The following is a 20,541-nucleotide window of genomic DNA, read 5'->3' on the forward strand; positions in this document are numbered from 1 at the left end:
TGGCTGTGCAGATGAAGTAGATGATGTCAGACTACATGAACACTGTTCCTGAGGAAAGTGTTGTGACAGTAATCCAATAGCAAAGTAAAAAAACTGCAAAAGGTTCAACATTCCAGAAATCACAAAAGCACAGAAACAATCACATCGAAACTCTCATCAACTCCCAAGTGCATTGCAATGAACCGCAAGGGACTGTGGGTTGCCTTTGCCTTTTTAGGGCTGAGGTGATGGGCAGATGGCCCTGCCTACAAAATATACAGAGCATAACAAAGGCATGAAGACAGATACATAACATGTAAAGAATAATGCAAATCATAAACAACAGCAATATTAACATAAACTAATAAATCCAAAATGTACAACAAAGACGTAAAATAAGAATTTGAACCCCAGCTAGAGGAGGAACTCTGGCTGAAATATCACAGTTTAATTTCAAGAGACATGCACTTACCACTGCGTCCAAACTTGTAAAAAGTTCTCACGAAATTGACACTTACAGAGTTTTGCCTCATAACAGTACACCTGTCATTTCAATTCATTTCTGCTCCAAAAACTGCAAATACAGTAAAACACAGAAAACATTAGAATTTTCACAAAGATTTGCTTTTGTCAATTTTATATAAATTCTACCGCAGTGAACAATTTGCAGATCTTCTCGTTTATGGAAATAAGCACACACCTCGTAAGCGACAGCCTTGTATTGTCACAGGGTATTAAGTGTTAATTGTTTCCCACACAGTGTGCCTCTATTGGGCAATGACAGTGACGGCTGTTTTTGGAAGTATCAGTAATGTAGTTAGCACATCATCATGGCATCTAAACCTGAAAAGAACATTTATTTTTACATCTTTTACACCTGGCAGCTTAGTCACAGAGACTTCATTTCTTTCAGTGTACTTATGAGATCAGTTTATTTCAGGTAATTTAAACAGCAAGTAAATTACAATTGGGTGGTGCAATGACGCAGAAGGCAACACTATCAGAACACATCTGTCATCCTCCTACAGTCCATTGACTTGCTATTTAGATACTGTATATTATTGTCTAAAAAGTGCCCTGGAATATGTATGTGTATGTGTTTATGTACCTTACAATAGACTGACAGACATCTTGCCTTGTCACCAATATTACTTGAATGAGCTTGGCTACACGCAGTCCTGGCCAACAATAAAAAAAAAAATAAATCATCCATTTTATAATTCAGGGTCACAGAGACCTAGAGGAAACCAAGCATTAGGCAGAGTTCAATCCATGACCATTGCAAGATATTCACTTACACACACCCCACTCATACTGACTATCAATTAGCCTTTCCAAAATATGAAATAGAAAAATAGTAGTTACCACAGAAAAATCAGACATAGAGGAATATGCAGACTAGATACACAATGAGTCAGTCAGGATCACAGCTCCATTTACTAGAACTGTAGGAGAACAGAGATGGTGGAAACCTTGAGAACGTTAAGAACGAGCACTGGCCGGTGACAGCTTGGTTAACTTCAGCTATCATAGGTCGCTCTACAAAAACTCAAAAAGGAAGTCCTCAGGTCTCTAGAATCTGGCCTCACCAGCACCGAGTAAGCCTGGCCCCCAAAGTTGACAGGTAGGCTTTTAGACTACAAGGTCCAAACTCCTGAATTCAAAAAGGCAGAGAGGAAACCAAGTAGAACTCCTGGCTCAATAATTAAACCAGTCCTTAATAATTAAAGCATTAACAGAAAAGAGTAATAATTAAAACAAAACAAAGTAGAAAATGTATCAACAATTCTAACAATTTTAAGCAAACCAAAATAGAACAAATTTAAGCCCGTGAGTCAAAAATCAAAAAGGAGAGTTGAGAGAAAAGGTCAAATACCAGAACAAAATAAGGAAAACAATCGTCTTATAAATTCAGTAATCCATAAATCAGAGCCTACCAGGAATATTGGGAAAACGATTACCTCAGCCCAGGACTGAGGTCACTCAGGTCTCATTTAAAGCTAAGCGTGATCCCTCAGCTTCTGTGTCGGGCCCCCCTAGGCTCAAGATACAGAGAGCATTAGATATATAGAGGAACAACTGTAACAGCTGACAGAAGGAAGCAAACTAATTAAAAAATAATACAATACAAAATGAAAGAAAGCAAAACCATTTTCCATAACATAAAAGAGAATTCGCAAATAACAAAATACGTAGTGTGGCGAGTGGTTGGGGCTGCTACCTAGCTGGGATGCCCAGGAGCACCGGCGGAGGGCTTGCGCCTCCTCCAGACCACGAGGGGGCGACCACTCTGGTTGCTTTGGGGACCACGGGTAGAGAACTTGGAAGCTCAACCCTGTAGGGGCCCGTGGTCACAACCAGGGGGCGTCCCAATGCCTGGATAGCCCAGGACCTCAGCACTTCTGCCACACCCGGAAGTGCTGGGGGGAAGAGGATCAGGGACATCCGGAGTGTTTCCGGGTGTACAGCCGGTGCTTCCGCCACACAGGGGAGTGCCGGCGGAAGATTAACACATGGAGCACATCCAGGTGGATATAAAAGGGGCCGCCTCCCTCCATTCGATGGCTGGAGTTGGGTGGAAGAGGACAGAGCTCGGAGGAGAGGAGTGGAGATAGACCAGAGACAGTGAAAGGCATTGTGAAAGGCTAGGACTTAAGGGGTGATTGGTGCTGCAGCACTGGGTTTGTGCACTTATAATTGTGTGTAATATTGTAAAATAAACGTGTGTGGTGAAAACATCATGTCTACCTGTCTGTGTCTGGGCTGTTCCCCACAGTAGGTAATTAAACAGTAAAGAAATCCAAGCCATGGAGAAGGGCTATATGACTAGCTAAGAGTTTCTACGTATGATGAATGGATGTGTGTAAATGGATAACATGAAGTCTTAGTAAGGATGAAAACCCATTAGTAGACAGAAAAGGGATGTGGCACACTGGTGCATTGCCTGGCAGAAGATGGATTAAAGGATAAAGAATATGCACTAAAGAACACGACACCACCACCAACAACAACAAAGCAGACATTCACTGTGCTGAAGCAAGTGACCAGCATGGCACATATCACAGACTAGGTACTACCTGACTCCTTTTTTGACATTTATTTGTCTTGCACTGTTTTAAAGTTTTTAATTAATTCATTACATAAAAATTAAGTTTATATTTGAACGCAATCTAGCATCCTCAGTGTTTTTTATATAAATGCAACAAAATTAACCAACCCTTAAATACAAAATATAGCACAGTCGCACATGTATAGTTCAGTCGTTTCTTTGAAATGAGGACAAATTAAAATGCGTGGAGCCACCACTGCATAAACACCAGAAATTCGGCAAGCTGTAAATCTTCACAGAGCATTTTCAAAGATAAAAAAAAGAAAAGGCTCAAAACAAAGATGAAGGAAAATATGAGTACAGGAGTACAGCTGATGGTCTGAGTGAATGTAGTCAAGTCAGGTGAAAATGAAGAGCATTACGAATACAGCAGTGTTCTAGAGTAAGCTTTATGATTTTGATTCTTTAATTTCAAGCACATTTTTCTTGCTTACATCCTTCTTCTTCTTAGTAAAATATTTACAATAAAGAAACTTTTGTTTGCTGTACCTAAAGCCTAGTACTGTTATTGTATCAAGCACCAACCTGAACAGAAAACAGCAGTCAGTGGTATATGTGTCAAGCAAAAATTGCAATGTATGTACTACATCGAACAAGGCCATAGTTATTACATACAATACATCCAGAGACGTTTTTAAGATCTAATGACTCCGGCATTGCTTAAGATGCTGATTTATAAATTTCAGTTGAGAAACTAATATGTGTTTTTAAGAAATTACCATTGAAAATAAAAGTAGAGCTAATGAAATATTGAAGCAATACACAGAATGAAAAGAGCAAAAGAAGCAAGGAAAGTTTATATACAAGAAGAGAGAGAAAATTCAGCATGGATTGTGTATTTCTTTCTAGATTTGTTATTTTTTTTATGACTGATTCCATCTTATAAACCTGATTTCTCCATTACAGGGTTGCAAATATGCAGACTCAGAGACTGAAAAACAAAGCAAAACAAATGAAGTTTTCAGAAAGCATTAAATCTTTCATAGAGTCGCCTTTTCAGACATACATAACAGCAAAACCACACATGGTGCTAGAACCCCAACAGCCTCTAACAGGTGGCAGGAAAGAATAGCATTACGGTCAAAACAGCAAGGATTGATTTGTTTAGAAGGGAGTACCTGCCTAAACCAACTAACTCCTACTGAGAACAAATAAACAGCACAGAGCTAAAAAATCAATTATTATACAAAGAGCAATATTCAAAACCAGTAAGGGCACACTGCATGATAACGTGCAGTGAATACACTTGACTTGAGCATTCGTAGTCTTCATCCTCTTTCTCTGTCTCTGTTTAGCATTCGTTTGCTCAGAGTTTGATGTGCTTGCTACTTCCCGAGCACCTCTTCTTTTCTCCACCCTAGCGACCCACTTCTTCCCTTCTTTCATTAGCATCTTTTCACGTTAAAACTGATTCAGTGTTTGTATTGCAATTACTTAGTATGTTTACCTTAACTTTTCATTTAAGCTGGCACTTAAGTCTTCAATCTGCCTCAAGAATGATTTAAGATATGAAGAAATAGGGGAAGTGGTAGGGATGAGAATGGCGCCCGTATGCATGCACAGCATGGCTGCCCTGCCACCCTGCTGGCTGCTGCCGAGAGTTAATTCTACAATGAAATAAAATAAAAATAGGAATAACCTTGGAGGTCAATCATAACCATGAAAGCTTATAGCAGACATCACGTAGTACATGTGCACCAAATTTCAGGTCAATAGTTCAAACAGTTTGTAAGAGACAGGTGATTCAAAATCCTGGACAGACAAACAGAGAGCCATGGTAGCATATTATATAAGAAGATACACAAACAAATTAAAAGAAACTGTTAATTAAAGTGATAGCCCTTTACAAAAATAATACCATGTTTCTTAGTCTCTTTTTATTGAAAAATTGCTGCCACATACTCTGGCTTCCTCTGTAATGTCCACTTGGACTTGTAAATCATCACAGTAACATCATAAAGTGATGGCTGTCTTGGATTCTAGAAGACAATGGAAAAAATAATAAAAAACAGTTTAATTACCTTTCCAGTTTTCTGCTACATCTTCCGGCAGTTAGCCCATCTTATGCTAGCAACAAAGAGCACAAAACAATAAAAATAACACCCAGTTCTTCAGAAAAGAGTTATGATTTGTTATCTTCATGTATTGTTTGAGGGATTTGAATTTTATGGTTTGTGAAGCGCTAAAGAAATTAATTGCCATTATTGTTATTGTTCACTATAGGCTGTACAGAAGATAACACAAAATCAGAAAAATGTTCTGTTTACAACAGAAAAGTATGTTGTTTACATTTTACATTTATATCTCGGAATTACATTTACAGAGACAAGAAAGCCTTAGAAGGCGTTAGAAGGATATCAGTTAGATTAACAAAAAGTCATAGATTGAAAGATAACAGTATAACAGAATATAATAAATAAGTACAATTATGTAAATAAAGTAGAATTAAGTGTTAAGGTGCAATAGTGCAGTGATTATTGTGCAAAACCAAAGTTAGAAAGGTGCTTAGTTAAATGACAGACCAATTCAAAAACAACGTAAGGGTAGACAGCATAGTACAACTTACAGTCCAGTCTAAGTATGTGGAAGGTTATGGATGAGATGGCATGCTCTGATTTAACAGTCTTATGGCTTGAGGATAGAAACTCCTTCTGAGTCTCTGGCCTGGCCAGGATGCTACAAAACCTTTTGCCTGATAATAGATGAAACAGGCTATTGCTGGGATGAGAGGAGTCTTTGATAATCCTGAACGCTCTGGTCCTGCATCTTCTGGTGTAAATGTCCTGCATACTGTATATGGTAGAGCTGACCTGCAGCAGCGTTCTGCTGCACAGATCACTCTCTGTAGGGCTTTATGGTCCTGAACACAGCAGTTTCCAAACCAGGATGTAATGTTCTGTGTCAGGATACTTTCCACAGCACCAGAGTAGAAAGTCTTTAGAATCCCTGAAGAGACCCCAAACTTCCTAAGCTGTCTGAGATGATAGAGTCTCCGCTTTGCCCTTTTGGTCTGAACTTGGATGTGATCAGATCATGTCTGGTCCTCAGAGATGTGAATCCCTAGGTATTTAAAACTGTTTACCCTTTCCACTGGAGTCCCGTTAATGATGAGGGGCTTATTGTCCCGCTGCTGTCTCCTGCTGAAGTCCACCACCAGCTCCTTGGTTTTGCTGACGTTGAGCTGGAGGCAGTTTTCCTGACACTACAATGTCAGGTTTGCAACTTCATCCATGTAGGCCATCTTATCTTTTTTCCTAATGAAGCTTAGTACCACTGTGTCATCTGCAAACTTTACGATAGTGTTGGAAAAATACGTGGCCGTGCAGTCATGGGTGTAGAGGGAGTACAGTAGGGGGCTAAGAACACACCCTTGTGGAGCTCCTGTGTTGATGGTGTTGGAAATTCAGTTACCAACCCTCACTTCCTTTGTTCTGCCAGTGAGGAAGTCCAGCACCCACGCAAACAAGCAGTTGTTGAGTCCTAAGTCCCTCAGTTTCACAAACAGCCTACAGGGTATTACTGTACTGAATGCTGAACTATAGTCAATGAACAACAATCTCACATAGCTCCCCTGTTTCTTGTCCACATGGCTGAGGGTGGTGTGCAGTACATGGGAAATGGCATCCTCCATCGATCTGTTATGACGGTAGATGAACTGGAGTGGGTCAAAGGTGCTTGAGATAGAGGATGAGATGATGTCTTTCAGTAGCCTCTCGAACACCTTCATGACTACTGATGTCAGTGCAACAGGTCGGTAGTCATTCAGGCATGTGGGCTTTTTGTTCTTTTGAACATTAACGATTGTGGATCTTTTGAAGCACATAGGAACCACAGACAGCGCTAGAGACTCATTAAAGATGTTGGTGAGTACTCCAGCTAGTTGGTCAACGCAGCAGGTGTCCAGAGATGAGGTCTGGCCCTGCTGCCTTCCTGATGTTTACTCGCTTCAGTGCTGCACACACATTGCGCTCTGCAATGCAGATGATGTCACTGTCCTCCATAGTCAGGCAGTAATTAGCGCTTGCTGCGTAATTAGCTACAAAACGGGCATAAAACACGTTGAGCTTGTTAGCAAATGCAAATGCAGTGTCTGCGCTTACCATCGCGTGAGATTTTCCTTTATAGTCTGTGATAGTATGCAGTCCGTGCCACGTGCTCCGTATGTCGCCCTGTTAAAAGTGCAGCTCTACTCGCTCCTGATACTGGTGTTTGTTGACTTTCACCGCACGTCGAATGCTGTATGAAGCCGCTTTGTAGGCGCTCATATCACCAGTAGTGAGTCCAGCATTATAAGCAGCGGTTCGAGCATTTACTGCTGTGCCGATCCATCTGTCAACCCATGGTTTCTGGTTGGTAAAAGATTTAACTCTCGCAGTGGAGACAATTTCATCAGCAAGCATACTAACAAAGCTAGCTACTGCTTTCGCAAACTCATTGATGTCATGTACACATGTTCGGAACATGTCCCAGTCTACGTCATCGAGCGCATCCTGCAACATGGCTTCTGATTGGGCAGACCAGCACTTCACCTCTCTTGTGACCGGAGCTTCATGAATGAAACTTTGTTTATATTCTGGCATGAGGAAGATGGCGTTATGGTCAGACTTCCCAAACGCTGGATATGAAACAGCTTTGTAGCCCTGCTTGTACGGGGTGTAGCAGTGATTCAGAATTCTGGCTTCCCTAGTTGGACACATAACATGTTGATGGAAGTTCGGCATTACCTGTCTGAGGTTTGCCTTATTAAATGATGCATCTTGGTGTTTGTTTTGAGTCATACACAGAACATCATGGAGTTCAGACAAAGCCGTGCCTGTGTCCGCGTGGGGTGGGATGTAGACTGGCAATGACCGAGGTAAACTCGCGAAGCAGATAGTGAGGACAACATTTGATGATTAGATACTCCAGATGAGGCGAGCAGTAGCCGGAGAGAATGGAAGCATTCCTGGCATCATACCATTTGTTATTAGTCATGAAGCAGACTTCCCCATCTTTAACTTTGTTAGACTTGGCTGTTCTGTCCATGTGAAACACAGAGAATGAATCCAACAGTGTTACGGCTTGATCCAGCACTGTGGGGGTCAGCCATGTCTCCGTGAAGCAGAAAATGTTACAATCCCTAATGTCGCATTGGAAAGTAACTCCTGCTCTCAGGTCATCCAGTTTGTTCTCTAGTGACTGAACATTAGCCGGCAGGATGCTAGGCAGTGGTGGGTGATATGCTTGTTGTCTCAGTCTGTTTCGGATGCCGCTGCGTTTCCCGGGCCGCTTCTTTGTTCGTCGCCATGGGTCAGCGTCACGTCTATTGTTGTCGTCCCGGTATTGAAGCTGGCCATGACGGATCGGGCTTAAAAGTGTCCAAAATAAAAGTAGAGAACCGGTTACCAATTTCCAAAAGTGTTCTACTATCATAAATTACTAACCCCGATGTCGTCTGTAATTGAAGAAATAATAATTAAGGGAAATAAAGTAAAAAAACGCACAGTCTAGACGGATATGTCAGGAAGGCGTCTGAACATGGCCGCGCCATCCTCTCAAAACAACTCTCTTTAGCAGATAATTTGTGTTTCAAGTAGGCCTTAGTACTAGGTTTTCACTTCTGGTTATGCCACTGAATTCTCATTCTTGTCTTGCCCTTTGGTTATTGTTTCCAATTTTTGATGTCACAGTTTTAAGCCCTTGCTTTCTTTTGGCTAAGTCTGTATTTTTATTCTCATAATAATCCTCCCAATTAAATTCAGAAGGTAGATCAGAGAGTGATTATTTAAACCCCCTACTGGGACGTGGACTCTAAATTCCCTGAGTAAGTCCCCATAACAATCAGCAGACAGTTTATGCCTGTCATGAAGGTTCATTTATATCACGGTTACAAAAAATTGAGACATAGAAGACATATTCCAACTGACTATGTCTGCTTTTCCAACACTAGTAGACAAACATTCTTTTAAACATCAGGCAGCTCTCCCACGGCATTTCTATAGTAGAAGCTGAGGAGAATAAATAAATAAATAAAACTCCTCTTAAAAAGAAGGCTTATCTATAAATTTGTTGACTTAAAAAGCACAAATACCAAGAGATTAACTGCAAGTGGGGAAATAAGCTTGGAAAATAAGCCACAAATAAACAAGATTTAAAGTTTAAAGCACGTCAAGTATTGTTACTTCCTTATTAAATGTTGGGATATTCTTTGATGCTTAGCACTGCATTAATGAAGAAAGCTAATATTTGCCACTGGATATCCTTCTAACCTGTTTTAACTGAATTGTGAAAATTAATCTCAGAGGAGGAGGAGGAGGTTGGGAGCATTAATCTCAGAGATGGATATTTATTAATCCTTACACATAAGGAGTTAAAAAATGTGCTATACTACAGAGCCATTGGCATTTTTATCCAAGACCATCTGTCCTTTTCAGCTTTTACCTGAACAGCAGGAACATAAACAAAGCTAGGCTTGCTGTTTGCTCTATCACACCTTCCATTTCTCACATCAGTGCATATTTGTGAAGTGATAAGGACTGAATTATGTTTGTCCCTCCTCTGCTCTGACCTTAGTTCAAGCTCTTTCCTAGCTCTTTACCAACAAGGTATTTGCATAGTCTGAAAGTATTCTGGCGTTGGAAGTTTTACATTTAAGGGAGCATTCGCCAAGTGAAACAATAGACCCTGGGTACTGGGGCCTGGGCAGAGGTACAAACTTAGCAGTTTAGAGGGCTTACCTATTTAATTACCACTCTGAACCTAACTTTGATATTAGGGAGTCACACTGTCAGGTGCCAAGACTAAGTCGAGATTAGTCTCTTCAACATTGGCTGAAATAAAAGCACATCAAAGCAGGACCCTTAAAATCCTTCCTTCCTTCATTTCTCTTCTCACATTATACCTTACAGTATAAGGGTCTTGAGCAAATAATTATATTTTATTTTGTCTTTTGCCAAGATCTTCTTTAGTTCCATGGTCATCCCTCTCTTATTTTATGTTTTCTTCCTATACCCTTCTTCATTTCTTTTGGAACACTATTTTGGAATGCCTTGTTTCACTCATCCTTTTTATGTGTCCCTACCATTGTAGCTGTTTTATTTCTATGGTTTCCATAAGTGGTTGCATTTCCAGTTCTTTGCAAATCCTTTCTTATTCTGTCTCTTTTTGTTTTATCCACCACTCATCTTAAATACGTCATTTCAGCTGCTCTTATTTTAGACTTTTGTTCATTCAGTACCTGATTCTGCAGCCTTTTATAGTTGTCAAATATGATAGGGGACCCAAAAATTCCTGAAATTTTTAAAACTTCCATCACCCCAGGGATTAACAAAGAGTCTTCTTCTTCTTTCGGCTGCTCCCGTCAGGGGTTGCCACAGCTGATCATCTTCTTCCGTATCTTTCTGTCCTCTGCATCTTGTTCTGTTACACTCATCACCTGCATGTCCTCTCTCACCACATCCATACACCTTCGCTTAGGCCTTCCTCTTTTCCTCTTCCCTGGCAGCTCTATCCTTAGCATCCTTCTCCCAATATACTCAGCATCTCTCCGCTGCACATGTCCAAACCAACACAATCTCACCTCTCTGACTTTGTCACCCAACCATCCAACTAGAGCTGACCCTCTAATGTACTCATTTCCAATCCTATCCATCCTGGTCAGTGCCACCATCTCCAGCCCATATAACATAGCTGGTCTCACTACCATCCTGTAGACCTTCACTTTCACTCTTGCTGATACCCGTCTGTCACAAATTACTCCTGACACTCTTCTCCACCCATTCCACCCTGCCAGCCTCCACAATCCCCATTACTCTGTACTGTTGATCCCAAGTATTTAAACACATCCACTTCCGCCATCTCTACTACTTGCATCCTCACCATTCCAGTGATCTCCGTCTCATTTACACACATGTATTCTGTCTTGTTCCTACTGACCTTCATTCCTCTCCTTTCTAGAGCATATCTCCACCTCTCCAGGGTCTCCTGCTACAGATCACAATGTCATCAGCAAACATCATAGTCCACAGGGACTCCTGTCTAATCTCATCTGTCAACCTGTCCATCACCATTGCAAATAAGAAAGGGCTCAGAGCTGATCCCTTATGTAATCCCACCTCCACGTTGAATACATCCAAATGCTCCTACCACAGACCTCACCACTGTCACATTTCCCTCGTACATATCCTACACAACTCTTACGTACTTCTCTGAAACTCCCAACTTCCTCATACAATACCACAGCTCCTCTCGAGGCACCCTGTCATATGCTTTCTCCAGGTCCACAAAGATGCAATGCAACTCCTTCTGGCCTTCTCTAAACTTCTCTATCAACATCCTCAGAGCAAACATTGCATCTGTGGTGCTCTTTCTTGGCATGATACCATACTGCTGCTTACTAATCATCACCTCACTTCTTAACCGAGCTTCCAGTACTCTTTCCCATAACTTCATGCTGTGGCTCATCAATTTGATTCCCCTGTAGTTACTGCAGTCCTGCACATCGCCCTTATTCTTAAATTATTCACCAGTACACTTCTTCTCCACTCCTGAGGCATCCTCTCCCTTTCCAAAATTCCATTAAGCAATCTGGCTAAAAACTCCACTGCCATCTCTCCTAAACACCTCCATGCTTCCACAAGTATGTCATCTGGTAAACAGCCTTTCCATTTTTCATCCATTTTATAGCTGTCCTTACTTCCTCCTTGCTAATCCATTGCACTTCCTGATTCACTATCTCCACATCATCTAACCTCTTCTCTCTCTCGTTTTCTTCATTCATCAGCCTTATAAAAAAAAGCACTCTTTCCATCTGCTCAACACACTCTCCTCGCTTGTGAGTATGTTTCCATCTTTATCCTTTATCGCCCTAACCTGCTGCACTTCTTTCCCAGCTCAGTCCCTCTGTTAGCCAATTGGTACAACTCCTTTTCTCCTTCCTTAGTGTCCAAACTCTCATACAACTCATTATACGCCTTTTCCTTAGCCTTCGCCACCTCTCTCTTCACCTTGCGCCTCATCTCCTTGTACTTTTGCCTACTTTCTGCATCTCTCTGACCATCCCACTTCTTCATTGCCATCCTCTTCCTCTGTATACTCTCCTGTATTTCCTCATTCCACCACCAGATTTCCTTTTCCTCCTTCCTCTTTCCAGATGTCACGCCAAGTACCCTTCTTGCTTTCACCCTTACTACATCTACTTGGCTCTGCCCTCACTTTCTTCCTCTTCTTGATCTCCAACCTCATCCTATAGACCACCATCCTATACTGCTTACCTACACTTTGCCCTGCCACCACTTTGCAGTCTTCAATCTCCTTCAGATCAACTCTTTTGCATAGGATGTAATCTACCTGTGTGCATTTTCCTCCACTCTTCTACGTAACCCTATGTTCCTCCCTCTTCTTAAAATATGTATTCACCACAGCCATGTCCAAGCTTTTGGCAAAATTCACTATCCTCACTGTTCATCACTTCATCCAACTCACTCCAAAAATTTTCTTTCTCTTCCATCGCACGCCCAACTTGCAGGGCATATGCACTAACAACATTCATCATCACACCTCCAATTTCAGCTTCATAATCATTACTCTGACACTCTTTTCACCTCCAAAACACTCTTGACATACTGTTCATTCAGAATAACCCCTACTCCATTTCTTCTCCCATCCACACCTTGATAGAGCAATTTGAATCCATCTCCAATCTACTTGGCCTTACTCTCCTTCCATGTAGTCTCTTGCACGCACAATATATCAACTTTCCTTCTCTCCATCAAATCTGTTAACTCTCTCCCTTTACCAGTCATACTGCCAACAATCAAAGTTCCTACCCTCAGTTCCACTCTCTTTACTTTCCTCCTCTCCTCTTGCCTCCGGACTTGTCTCCCCCTTCTTCTTCTTCAGCCAACAGTGGCCCAATTTCCGGCAGCACCCTGTTGGCTAAAAGTACTGGTGGCGGTCGTTGTTAACCCGGGGCTTGACCGATCTAGTATGGAAAGTTGTATTGTTGTCTGTATATTGATTTTAAAATCTGATGTTGTGGTCCGATCAAGAATAGTGGTTTGTTCTCTGCTGAAATGAATCACGGCTTTGGCATCTGAGATGAAGTCTAATTCATTTTTGAAGTGTTTGCATTTGTTTCTCCGGTTGTTTATATTTTTTATCAGTATTCCTTGTACACCATTTTGGGTTTTTTTTTTTGTGACAGACTTTGTATGGCTGCATCCATGTTGCTTCTGGTTTAGATGCCCATTGTTGGTTGCATGACACTGACAGCATTTCCCACCAATATAATTTGGCGGTGCACAGTACTCTACATCAAAACTTTCCGATTCATTCTATACAAAAACATTATGGTTAAAGTCAGTTAGGGGCAAATGAAAGCAGCTCTGTGTAAAACATTGGCTTTATTATTCTGATTTTGTTTTTTGGATTTTGATTACTGAAAATATTTGCTTGCGTGTTTAACTATTTAGTTTTAAGCTTCTTTTATATGTCTCTGTTCATCTTCTGGTCATTTCCCTTTTACCAGTTCCCTTTGGACAATACTTCTGTCAAGGTGTCCATAACATCTGTGGATAATAGAGAAACATATGAAGGTATTAAATGTCCAATGTGGTTGTGTTACTTTCCCATATAGTAATGCTGCCAGTGTGGACACCATGTGGGTGGGATACCTTTGTACATTCCACAGTTTTACAAGCCATACCTTTCCAAAATTAGATCACAGAAGCAGGAAAGGTGTGTTGGCATTGGAGAACATTTGTTCAACTTGCTGATCCTGTGTTCTAGTGTTCTAATGTGACAGCACCACTCTGCTAGTTTTTCAAAAACTTGCAATGGAGATCAGTTATGCAGTCAGGAGCATCTATCAGTTATGTAAAATAAAAAATGCACAAAATATACAAACAAAAAAAAAACTCTGTAGGTTTATTCAGAACAGTAAAGCTATTTGGAATTGGAGGCACACAGAACAACAACTTCAAATGACTATTAGAGTTGAAAGAGCTTTTGGAATTTCAAAAATGTGTACAGCACACTCTATTTGAAATATCTCAGTGAAAACTGAGCGAGATAAAGCGCTCAGTAGCATTTACTGGTACTTTTAGGAGGGCTTTTAAACTTTGAACTTTCCTCTATCTAGTAAAAACAACTTTCCTAAAAAATATCTTTGAAGAATAAGTATTCCAAATTTTAAATGAATATGGGCTGGAGATGGTGGCACTAACCAGAAAGCAGGAGTCAGAGCTGGAGGTGACAGAGTTTAAGATGCTAAGATTTGCATTGGGTGTCACGAGGATGGTTAGGATTAGAAATGAGTACATTAGAGGGTCAGCTCAAGTTGGACGGTTGGGAGACAAAGTCAGAGAGGCGAGATTGTGTTGGTTTGGACATGTGCAGAGGAGAGATGCTGGGTATATTGGGAGAAGGATGCTAAGGATAGAGTTGCCAGGCAAGAGGAAAAGAGGAAGGCCTAAGAGAAGGTTTATGGATGTGGTGAGAGAGGACATGCAGGTGATGAGTGTAACAGAGCAAGAGGCAGAGGACAGAAAGATATGGAAGAAGATGATCCGCTGTGACAACCCCTAACAGGAGCAGCCGAAAGAAGAAGAAGAAGGTCCACCTGGAGTTATTTTTTGTGGACAGACAATATGATATGACAATGACTCTTGGAGTCTTCCGCATTTTATGAAAATGCACCTAAAAAGACAGACGATTGGAACAGCACCAAAAAGGATCCAACACTCAATGCACCAATATAAAAATTTAATATGGGATGCCAGCCTTTTGAAACTGTGTTACCCTGCCTGTGGTTGTGTCCCAGACTTCATGTTTCTTCAAACAATTGAAATTTGTTCTGTAAAAGTACTTGTCAACACCACATGATCAGGAACGGAATGGCCATAAGAATAACAATTTATATCTTGTATAGCCCCCCAGATCACACAAAGAATGCCTCAATGGGCTAATAGTCCACTGGGACAACAACTAGTGCACTGTCTGTGGCCTATGATGTCACACTGTATGAGAGAGAGCGAGAGAGAGAAGTCATGTGAGTGGCCCCTGCTGCTCCTGTCCACTGCACCTGACCAATCACATTATCCTACTAATCCCCAGACAATCCCCCATTGCTCCAACTTTATTGACAAACCAAAGCAAAGTCGAGGTAATTGTGATAAACAGAAGAGATACGTGTTCAGGAGGTGAAAAAAATGAGGGAAAACAGTTATTTCCTACCATCTTAATTCAAGTTTAACATTGTGTGAGCATGATATTGGGCGATATGAGTGGTGATATTACTCATCTCATGAACTTCAGAATCTTATAGTGTCCAAAACTCAATATTATTCCTTTTGTTAATTTAATTGTGTTGCAAACAGTGAGAAAATTGGCTGCAAATTCTTTGGTGTAAAACCTATCCTGTCTGACCCAACTGAAGTTTCGAAGGAGTTGAACAAAATGCTCAGAAGGCCAGTCATGTGTGGTAATGGATGATTATTTGACAAGCTCCCATCAAGACAAAGTGGTCTTGGTGTGCCTACTGAAATGAACAACTTTCGTATTGAGGAGCAATATCTTCTATTCGTCTTTGCACTGCAGTGTTTCCATCTTTTTACTTCTGTTTTATCATCTTGTGCCGACAATGTGAAGTAGTGAAAAACACCTTGTGCTCACAGCATAGGACTTATTATCCTCTTCCTCATGAAAGTGAAGGGTACATTTTTATGCATTTTCTATAATAACTTGTGTATGTAGAAAAGGCTGTACATTATAGGAATGGTAAGTCATGCGAATAAGATTATAAGCCAGCGGCATTGAGAGAGTTTGTGTGGAGTATGAAACGTTCAAAATGTGGATGGATACCTTGGAAATGACACAATAGTAAGTGACAGAAACAAAGCCGGCAAAAATGAGCGTGGGATAACACATTTTCAGAATGAGATGATAAGGGCAGAGCAGAAAATAGTTAATAATAGTAACGTTTACTCATGGGAAATATTTGCTAGCTGTAGGAATATTTTTCTCTCTCGTCTCTTTTTGGAATTTGCTATCTCTTATAAATCATAGATTCATATATTTTATCTTTTAGTTTTATCTTGGAGTGTTTTGATCATCTAAGAAATACACTAGTAGCATTCAAAATTTCACACATGGCTATAAATCTGTGAAACAGTGAATATGCATTATTCAACACATGTTGTGCACATACTGTAAGCCAAAGCTTACATAATGCAAATATTGATGAAATATCACTTGTTAAAAGATTTTTTTAATATTAAAAAGCTACAAGGGCCCAAGAAAACAACAACACTGATATAGCTGTTTCATAAAAGATGTCATGGGCAAAATTATCTTTCTGTTGAATTGTTTCATCAGGGCATTGATTAGTGCAAGTGATCCTCCCTTACTACACAGAGGTCATTAAATTTTAAGAGTGAAAAATCAATACAGTCGAGCTTTTAATTACACGGCATGGAAATCTGAAATAAACACAAAGAAAAACATTCACATAACACAAAGTGAAATGAGCACCTTTCTAATACGTCACTGTTCTCTTCCTTATCATTCATTTTACTGCTAGCACATTTGAGTGAGACCAGAAATTAATCTTTTTAAAAATTTGCAGCCTTCTGCCTGTTGTTTTATGAACCTAGATGAGCATTTTAGAGAGGTGACTTGCCTATTTTCTTTCTTTCTTTCTTTCTTTCTTTCTTTCTTTCTTTCTTTCTCATTTTTAATGATTAAATTTAAGTGATGTTTCTCATTAGGAGTTCCGGAGTCATGCTTTTAAAGACTTTGTAATTGTGCTTTACATTATATGCTTATTCCCTGTGGGTAATCATGAGAGTAACCTTGTATTGTCATGCAGTGGCCTTGGCAAAGCCTCATATCTGACAGAAGCTTTCTAGATGGACCAAATCAATAAAAATGGCAGAATATTCTTTTTTAGAATGTTTCAGAAGTTTAACATAGCCAGTGTTTTGCAGAACTCAATTATACAATCAGAAGCTACACTTTTTTGCCTGGATTGCTATAATTGATGGCAAATCAAATAAAAGGGTCTTTCCAATAGAATATGTTAGCTACAGGATATTCCTTTTGTATAGTTCACACAGAATTTACAAAGAAATGCAGACTGAAATAGGGGCTATAACAGCTTTTTTCACAACACACTTAACAATTGTATCTGAAAACAGGGTTAATGATCCAAAACAGAAAAAAGGAGAAGCACTCTATCTACCTGGGAGAGCCTCTGGCTCTGTCATACTGCATTTGACAGAATAATTATAAAGAAACGTTAAGATGGCATGCAGAGCTGCATCCACAGACTACTGCAAATGTGCATAGTAAGAATATACAGGGCTATTCAAAATGAAAGAGCCGATTTCAAAAATGTATTTCAAACAAACTGTATAAGACAGAAACACATTCCGCACATCACTGGATAGAGGAAAGTTCAAAGTTTGGTCCTATGGTCCTGGAGTTTGCATGCACTCAACATGAGCACCATGTGTAGCGCAACAAACATCAAAACGGTACACCATTTCTTGCCACACACGAATCAACTGGTCCCTAGTTACTGAATTCAAAGCGTCCTCAATACAGTGTCACAAATCTTAGATTTTTTTTAGATTAGAGGGCATAGGTGGAACAAACACTCTTTCTTTAATGAGCCCCCACAGATAAAAATCGCAGGCGGTAAGATCTGAAGACCTGGGAGGCCACAGATGATAAGCAAGATCTTGATGTCCACCTCTTCCAATCCATCGTCCTGGGATGGTGTCATTCAGGTAACGCCGGACCTCCAACATGCAAAAAATGAAGTCATTCAAATCTTCTTGAAGTTGGGGAAACAACCAGTTTTGTAACATGTCCAGATATGAAAATCCAGTCACAGTTTGCTCCACAAAAAAGAAAGGTCCATAAACTTTGCTTGCAGAAATGGCACAAAACTCATTTACTGTACCTTTGGTGAGTCTCTTTCATTTTCAACGACTATGCAAGGATTTTCATACCCCCAAATTCTACCATTGTAGTAATTAACTTTACTAGAGTGATGGAAAGTTGATTCATCTGAAAAAATTAGTCGTTTGGGTAATTTGCCCTCTTCCATATCCTCCAAAATTGCAGTGTAAAATTCAAACCCTTTTTCATGGTCGTCAGGATGCAATGCCTGCACTAATTTCTCTTGTAGTGTTGTCACCATTTTACTATAAATGAGTAACAGCACTCGTAGCATTCACTGCTACTTTTACGTGGGCTTTCCTCTATCCTGTGTTGTGTGGAATGTGTTTCTATCTTATACAATTTGTTTGAAATAAATTTTTGAAATCTGCTCTTTTTTTAATAGCCTGGTATATAGCACACAGCTATATGTGATGTATTGCAGCTTACATTACTGGCCCACTGAGGATGAGCAAAGCACAGACTGTTTCTGAGACTTTATGGTGTCCTCAATGAAGTGTGTGAATTGCCATTGTGACCACAAGGGGGCACCTCTAAGCCCCAAACCTCAGACACAAATCACCAAACACAGCTCCGGGTTCAAATAAAGTACTTTATTTACAAATAAATCACCAAATGTGCAAAAGCAACCCAACCATAGACTTAAACAAGTACATTTTCTCTCTTTCTGCTCATCCAGTTGAGTGTCACCCGCTGCCTCTTGACTGTGACTCATCCGGGTGAGGCAATGGGCTCCTTTTAAGTTGGTCACAGGAATACTTCCGGTGCCATAGTGTGAGCTCTTGGAAGTACTTCTGGGTAATCTGAAAACCAGAGGGGTCCTCCCCTGACAGCGCCATCTAATTTCACTCAGGAAACCCGGACAGGGCAGCATTTCCAGACTCCAGCTCCCATGTACCCCTGCTGGTGTATAGGGGATAGAACTGCTCCTGCCCTCCAGCTTCCGCTGGTCCATCCTTTAGATTCATCTTCCTGTTTAGCTAGCATACCTGTCTGTCCTTTATGGCACTTCCACCAAACATCTGATCTAGCCTGAAATGCACATCTGTAAGCATCAGAAAGATATTTGGCATGGTTAGCATAATCATTTCTTGAAAATGACACAACTTTATGTTTTTGTACCATTTCTTGTAAATGTACACTATTATTTTATATTCTTAATATGAATCACATAAAGGCTACTATCTTGTTTTTATGATGAACAGCCAAAGACAGCCTGGCACTGAAAAGTTTGAACAACACAGTCTGAGACTGATATACTGCACAATGGACTACACTATAGACTGCTATACAATAGACTGCACTGTATTAGATAAATATTAGACCACCAGGAAACCTTAGACTATAATGCCAATTAGGTGGCACCCACATTTACTTAGTGATATTGTGTTAACATGCAGGTGACAGAGTAAACATCCAACTTCCAACAGTGGTTAGGCAATTTAAAAAAATGTGAATACAAGATACAGAATAAAAGTGACTGAAAAAAAATCATTATTATTATTCTCATCCTTCCAATATATGTATGTTATGTGGTTCCACACACTTGCTAAGTTATGAATGGCCATAAAAGTTTCACGCACCAGTTTGTGTGAAGTTGTAGGATTAGATAGATAGATAGATAGATAGATAGATAGATAGATAGATAGATAGATAGATAGATAGATAGATAGATAGATAGATAGATAGATGCTTTATTAATCCCAAGGGGAAATTCGCATACTCCAGCAGCAGCATACTGAAAGAACAATATTAAATTAAAGAGTGATAACAATGCAGTGCAAGTTAAAAAAATCAAGGTGGAGAGTGTGAGGCAGGTATAACAGACAATAACTTTGTATAATGTTAACGTTTACCCCACCAGGGTGGAATTGAAGAGTCGCATAGTGTGGGGTCTCCTTAGTCTGTCAGTGGAGCAGGACGGTGACAGCAGTCTGTCGCTGAAGCTGCTCCTCTGTCTGGAGATGATCCTGTTCAGTGGATGCAGTGGATTCTCCATGATTGACAGGAGCCTGCTCAGTGCCCGTCGCTCTGCCACGGATGTCAAACTGTCCAGCTCTGTGCCTACAATAGAGCCTGCCTTCCTCACCAGTTTGTCCAGGTGTGAGGCGTCCCTCTTCTTTATGCTGCTTCCCCAGCACACCACGCGAGAAGAGGCGCTCGCCACAACCGCCTGATAGAACACCTGCAGCATCTTATTGCAGATGTTGAAGGATGCCAGCCTTCTAAGGAAGTATAGTCGGCTCTGTCCTCTCTTGCACAGAGCATCAGTATTGGCAGTGCAGTCCAATTTATCATCCAGCTGCACTCCCAGGTATTTATAGGTCTGCACCCTCTGCACACAGTCACCTCTGATGATCATGGGGTCCATGAGGGGCCTGGGCCTCCTAAAATCCACCACCATCTCCTTGATTTTGCTGGTGATCAGTTGTAGGTGGTTTGAGTCACACCATTTAACAATGTCCTTGATTAGTTTCCTATACTGCTCCTCCTGCCCACTCCTGATGCAG

This window comes from Polypterus senegalus, chromosome 10 (genome assembly GCF_016835505.1).
Source record: "Polypterus senegalus isolate Bchr_013 chromosome 10, ASM1683550v1, whole genome shotgun sequence".
In the NCBI taxonomy this organism is placed as follows: Eukaryota; Metazoa; Chordata; class Cladistia; order Polypteriformes; family Polypteridae; genus Polypterus; species Polypterus senegalus.